The sequence below is a fragment of the Octopus bimaculoides genome, chromosome 25, assembly GCF_046866305.1.
Source record: "Octopus bimaculoides isolate indiv1 chromosome 25, ASM4686630v1, whole genome shotgun sequence".
NCBI lineage: Eukaryota > Metazoa > Mollusca > Cephalopoda > Octopoda > Octopodidae > Octopus > Octopus bimaculoides.
The window spans coordinates 2,489,183-2,496,504 of NC_142952.1; the positions used below are offsets into that span (position 1 = coordinate 2,489,183).

Genomic DNA, 7,322 nt, shown 5'->3' on the forward strand with positions numbered 1-7,322 from the left:
ATTTGCATCGGATAATTATTGTATTAATTAAGGAAACACAGGAGAGCGAACGAAGAAAACAAATGTCGAAGTTTACTAGCTCCATTGCTCATTATTGTTCATGTAGATGGAGGTTATGCTACATGTGTTTCACTGCCTTGCTTCTGTTGCAGGCGTTAAGGATCGATCTAAGTATGGCGTTTGTTTGCATGTTAAAAACACCCAATCGTACAACGGATGACGTCAGCTTTAATCAAAAGAACGAACAATGTCACCACTTCGAAAACCATACATTAAACAACAATTTTGAAGGAGAGTTCGAATGGAGTAATGTTTTACAATCAAACATGTTGTCAGGCTATTATTATGGCTATATAGCCTCTACTATGTTTGGAGGAGTTTTCGCTGACAAATATGGCGGTAAGAAGGTTTTAGGTGGCACTCTTCTCTCATCAGCTATATTTGCCATTCTTCATCCGAGTCTGACTCGTATAAGTGGTTACTTCACAGTTGTATTAAGGATATTAACAGGGCTGGTATCAGGACCAATGTTCCCATCAGTTCTCTCCTTGTTGGGAAGATGGGCTCCTCCATTGGAGAGTAGCATATTACTTGGAGTCACGTTTTGCGGTCAGATGTTAGGGAGTATCTTAGGTTTGTTAATTTCAGGTTACCTTTGTGCGTATGGATTTGACAACGGATGGGGTTCGATATTTTATATATTTGGTGGAGCAACACTGCTGTTTAGTCTTGTTTGGTTTTATGTTGTTTACGACAATCCGGACACCCATCCCACCATCAGCGAAAGAGAGCGTTCTTACTTAAAACAAAATATAACATCTACGAAAAAAGTCAAAAGTATACCTTGGAAACAAATTATGCTTTCGTCTGCTGTCTGGGCTCTCATCATAGCTCATACATGTTTAAATTGGACTGACATTAGCTTTCAGTTATTGTTACCTCTCTATATGAAAGAAGCCTTGAATATCGACACCAAATCAAACGGCTTAATGTCCTCTGCTCCATCTATTGGAGAACTTATTTGTATACCATTATATGGAAGATTTGCAGATTGGTTTATTTCAAAAAATTATATGTCCAAACGCTCTGTACGTGTTTTAATTCAGTCACTATGTTTCATTAGTTTAGCTTCTTTACTTATTGCCATAGGGTTTCTAGAATGTTCCCAAACCGCTCTAGCCGGAGCTCTTTTCCTTTTGTCGGGTGCAAGCATATCATTGTATATGTCTGGTTTTAACGTCAACCATATTGATGTGGCTCCAAGGTATGCTGGTGTGTTATTCGGAATTAGCAATACATTCGCTTCATTACCTGGTTTATTTGCACCTTTAGTGGCTCGGGCAATTGCACCAAATGGCACACAAAGAGAATGGCAGCATGTATTATTTATGTGTGCTGCTTTTTCTGTTTTAGGAGCCATATTGTATGCAATATTGGCAAAAGGTGATGTACAGGCTTGGGCAATTTCCAAAGAAGGTTCAGAAGACGGTTGTCAGGAAGAACCAATGAACCTAGAAAATAAATGATGAGGAATGGTTGTGTCTGAGCAGGTCAGAGTAAATAAATCTGTCGCAGGAATGTCAAAAATATGGTCCACAACATTGTTTAGTCCAACCTCCGGTTGAATTTTATAACAGATAATTATTATTCCTTTTTAATTCTAAAATATTTTTTAAAATATCGCTATCATGCGCTCAGAGATGGAACCCGAATAGAGTCATGATTAACACCAGTTCCGAGTACTCAAGTCAATATATCGAAGGGATTCTTTTGTCTCAACTAATGAAAAGAAGTTTATGAATCCATCTACTAGAAGGTGTGACTTGCTTCCACTTTGTTTATGCATACTGGGCCAAAAAGAAGTACTTCTTAAAAAATAACAATAATTACTTGAAATTCACTCATGTGTTAATCTGAATATTTGTTAATAATATGATCAATATTGAAAAGTTTTACAATTAGAAAGTGCAAGCTTTCTCTCAAGTATTGTCTTTTCCAGAACTATATATATTCATTTGGACAAAATCTGTCAATTCCCACTCTAAGGACCGTTTCTTAACAAGACTGTGTATATTTGCATGTATGTCTGCGTGTGTGTGTGCACGCACGCGTAAGAGATCGTACACGTGAGTTATACCCCGTGCAATGATTCCCTGGTCCTCCCTTCTTATCTCTTCATCTCCTCCGCCGTCTTTCTTCTCTTATCTGACGAAGAACTATATCCGAAACGTTATATTTTTACTCCATAACTTTTACTTTATAACACTTTTCCTACTTTGAACTTTAACCTGATAATATTAACTGCGAACGTCATTCGGATTTTTACTGTTTTGTATTTATTTTGTTATTACCTGTTGCAAATTTACCTGTTTCAGTCATTGACCTATAGCCATGTTGGGGCACTTCCTTGAGTTCAGCAAGTCAATCCCAGAATATTTTATTTTAAAAGTTTGGTATCCATCCATCCATCTAGCTGTCTGTCAGTCTACCTACCTACCTACCCACCTGTCTGTCTGTCTATATAGCATCTGGATGAGCTTTTCACTCAGTCTTTGCGCACACTTTACATTCTTTTTTGCTGTTTATTCAATAAAATTAACAATATATATATATATATATATATATATATATATATATATATATATATATATATATATATATATATATATATATATATATATATATATATATATATATATATATATATATATATATATATATATATATATATATATATATATATTGCTCCTCTTTTATTTATCTTTTTACTTTGGCCTTCATTATGTAAAAAAAAATTGAGGATCAACTGTCCTTATCCGGCTCACGAGATCCACTTTCTGCTTCCACCCGGCTTGCGAAACCAAACATGCTTAAAACCTCTGATCTATTCATTCACCTCGTAATCTAGTAGTAACACAAGATTATTTACAAATCTTTTACCCTTTGTCTTTTTCTTGTTTCAGCCATTAGACTTCAGCCCTACTGGAGCACCGTCATGAAGAATTTTTAGCCGAATGAGTCAACCCCAGCACTATTTTGTCGGTCTCGTTGCCGTTTTACTTTTCTCATTATCATTAGGAATTGTATAAAAAAAGTTGCGAAGATATTTTGTATTTTGTAGAAGTATATCCAATTTATTACACACAAATTCCGCCAAGGTTGACTTTGCCTTTCATTCTTTTGGGATCGATAAAATAAGGATAAGTTGAGTACTACATAAACAATTGAATATAAGAAATAATAATTTATTAAAGTATGTTAATCCCCATGTGGGTACATGGAGTAAATAAAATCATAACATAAAGAATTAGATATAAGAAATAATAATTTCTTAAAGTATGTGTTAATCCCCATGTATTCAGACTTTGTAGACACCCTGTATTGTTACGACCTGATGGCCATAACCCGAATTTACACAACCAACAATGGTGGGGTGAACCCAAAACAACAATACACCATGAAGTTTAAAAAAAAATATTATTAGCAATTAAGCGCCAGCATGCACAAACAACCTACATACAAAACAAATATATACGAACAAAATAGATTAATGCTACACTAGACCTGCAGTCAAAATAGTTACAAAAGTAAAAATATATACAGTTTAGAAATTTGAACTCAGAAACCCAACGCCACAAACTTGATATTACAAACTTGGATTCCTAAATCTAGTTTCACTGGATTTGGTTTTCGAAACTTGGATCTAAACGTGAATAAATCTAATGTCAAAGCAACCATTTTAGCTAAAAGTTCATGATACAAAACGGCTGCCAGACAACATCCATAATTATAGTTAAAAAATAGTTAAACAAAAAATCTAGTTTGCTTTAACTTCACACCAAACTACTTCATAGAAGCATGCTGAATAACCATTAGACAAAGTTTACAGTTTCGTTGTCTAATACAAAAAATTGGCTACATAAAAATTAAGTTCATACACTCTCTAGCTATTTATACAAATTTTTAAACATTTATCAACAGAAAATAGCAAAATTACCACATAACCTGCCACAAATGTAGGTTTCAAAATTCACTTAAATATTACAATAACATAACTCAATAGATTTTTGTACTCACCCAGAAGTGACACAGAAATGATTTAAACGTGACAAGCAAAAGTTCTGCCGAATTCCTGGAGCATAAAATAAATCCATAAATGCCTAACAAAAAGTGTGCATAAACTAAGCAGGCAATCATAGCTTCCAGAATCCAATTGATCAACCTTGTCTCACAGAAAAACGTTGACTGACGCAAAAAAAAAAAAAAAATGGGTATTCTATTATCTCTGCTTATAAAGGTTGACTAAGGTCTAGCCAATTTTTTTAGAGTTTCACAGTTTGGCTATTAACACCTAACTTCCCCCATTTTGATAATGGACTTCATTCTTACCTTACAGTGCAGCATGCAAGACTGTCTGTCTGTCTGTCTGTTTACCTGTTAACATTATACGATAAAACATCTTAAGGCGGCGAGCTGGCAGAAACGTTAGCACGCCGGGCGAAATGCTTAGCGGTATTTCGTCTGCCGTTACGTTCTGAGTTCAAATTCCGCCGAGGTCGACTTTGCCTTTCATCCTTTCGGGGTCGATAAATTAAGTACCTGTTACGCACTAGGGTCGATGTAATCGACTCAATCCGTTCGTATGTCCTTGTTTGTTCCCTCTATGTTTAGCCCCTTGTGGGCAATAAAGAAATGAGAAACGTTGTTAGCACGCCGGGCGAAATGCTAAGCAGTATTTCGTCTGCCGTTACGATCTGAGTTCAAATTCCGCCGAGGCCGACTTTGCCTTTCATTCTTTCGGGGTCGATTAAATAAGTACCAGTTACGCACTGGGTCGATATAATCGACTTAATTCGTTTGTCTGTCCTTGTTTGTCCCCTCTGTGTGTAGCCCCTTGTGGATAGTAAGGAATTTATTATACGATAAAATATCTTTATCGTTTTTATAATTTCCCAACATTCCTTTCCTCTTAAAAGGGAAAAAATTTATACACAACAATTTTCAGAAAGTTACAATATCATCCAGAAAATGCAGAAGTCAAATATGTACTTGTACATAAAATATAAAACATGGTAAGTGCTAACACCTGAATAGTGCATCTGAAAGTAAGTTAGCATTTCCTGCAATATGACAAATATTCAAACTAAATTGTTGCAGGTACAAGCTCCACCTCAGAATGCTCTGATTAGAGCCTTTCACCTTATTAATGAAAACTAAGGGAATGTGATTTGTGTAGACAGTGGTAGGATTCAAACCTATATAAATTTGAAAGTGCTGAACTGCCCACACAAGAACTAAATACTCTTTCTCAATGGTAGAGTAATTCTTCTGGCAAGAATTAAACTTCCTAGAAAAGTATATCACTGGACAATCTACTCCAGATTGGCATGCTTGTATCAAAATCGCGCCGGTCCCTACACCGGACGCGTCAGTCATCAATGAAAACGGTTTCTCAAAATCAGGCACTTTTAAAACCGGGGAATTTTGTAAAACTGACTTAAGTTTCTCAAAAGCTGATTCACACTCTGATGACCACTTCATGGTTTGGGTCTTTTTCAATAAATTTGTCAACGGTTCCGCAATAATAGAAACATTTTGCACAAACTTATGGTAAAAACCAATCATTCCTCAAAATTGTTTGATCTGACGTTTCGTCGTGGGTCGTGGAAAATCTGATATGGCTTTTACTATTATTATTAGCCTTCTTCTTATATAAATAAGGAAAATAACACAAGATAGAAAATGCTAAAATAATTTTATCATGAAGAACATTTTAGTATCAATTTCAGTCTTCGCGACTTAGAATAAAGCATAAAAAACAATTAAATTGTGGAAAAATTAAATGAAATGTTTTTAAAAAAATATTTCTATAGTTTTCAAATGCAAGGGACATTTTCTTTTTTTCCTGTCTGTCTCTGTCACTCTTTTTTTACTCTTGTGAAGGCTTTTGATTGTTTAGTAGTAGCCGAGGAAGGAGGCGGCGAAGAAGGAGAAGAAGAAGATGGAATAGGAAGAGAAGAGAAAGAATAATAAAAATGCAGAAGTGGTATGACAGTAGTAGGATGTTGGTGGAATCCTCTTAAATGGTCAAGTGACCTAAAAGTGACCCGTTGTGGTTGTAATAGTTGTGATTGGAATTGTTCTGAATAAATTCATGGGTAGTGACTGTTCTGAATATATCGTTTTTAATGTTTGCGTGGGTATTATTCTAAGGTCCTTGGAGTAGTGTCATTTGTGGTGGACGCATTCAAAAGGGGTTTATATTTTGTGGTAAAATATGACTCTTTGTCAACGCGCTGATTACAGGTTGCATCATCCCTGAATTGATAGAGGGAAAAAATTCTGAAGCTGGGTTGTTTGTTAGTGGCGCAAATGTCGATGTGTTCGCTGAATGCTATTTTTCTGTATTCCCGAATTTTGATCTGGAAATCCTATGTAGAGCCATCCTTTGACGTAGACTATTTTTGGTTTGTCCTATATATTGCTCTCGACATCTCGACACCCAGCACAAGTTAATACATACACACACACACACACACACACACACACACACACACACACACACACAACACACACATAAAGTAAAATTTAATTGCCAACACAATATGGCTGTCCTATATATATATATATGTGTGTGTGTATGTATGTATGTATGTATCTATGCATGTATGTATGTATGTATGTATCTATGCATGTATGTACTTACAAAACACTGGTCAGCCAGTGAGACTGAACCCGAAACCCAGTGGTTGTGAAGTGAACCAGACGACCTACCTGCTTCATTGTTTCCATTTACGCAGTCACGCACCCAGACAGTCAGTGCGCATGTGTAGACACAATGTATTTATAGCAAAACTCGGTGAGGCTTTCGTTTCCGCTTTCTGCTGCATGTCGTCCGAAAGGAGGTCACTGGGTGACAGAGAACTGCAAACCTTGATGGTGTCATTGTCTCTTGTGTGCCAGTGCGGGTGTGCGGGTTTTTGTGGGTGTGTACGTGACTGCGTTGCGTGTGTGTACATAAGCGTACCTTTGTCTTGCATGTGCGTATGTGTGGCTAAGTGTGATGTGTGTGTACGTGTGTGTATGAGTGCACATGTCATGTATGAGTGCGCAAGTTTGTACTTGTCAAGTGCCTTTATAATACACAATACGCGCGCGCGCGCACACACACATATCACATACGCATAAGATATATACACACAAGCGCGCGCACACACACATGCACATGCATACACACACTGTATACATATATTCTTTTATTCTTTTCCTGTCTTCAGTCATTTGGCTGCGACCATGCTGGAGTATTGCCTTCAGTCGAACGA

General features: G+C 36.4%; 1 pseudogene; it reads left to right on the top strand.

The window, feature by feature from the left end:
* The first annotated feature begins 62 nt into the window (after nt 1-62).
* LOC128250691 (sialin pseudogene) lies at nt 63-2,346 on the top strand (annotated as a pseudogene).
* The last annotated feature ends 4,976 nt before the right edge of the window (nt 2,347-7,322 follow it).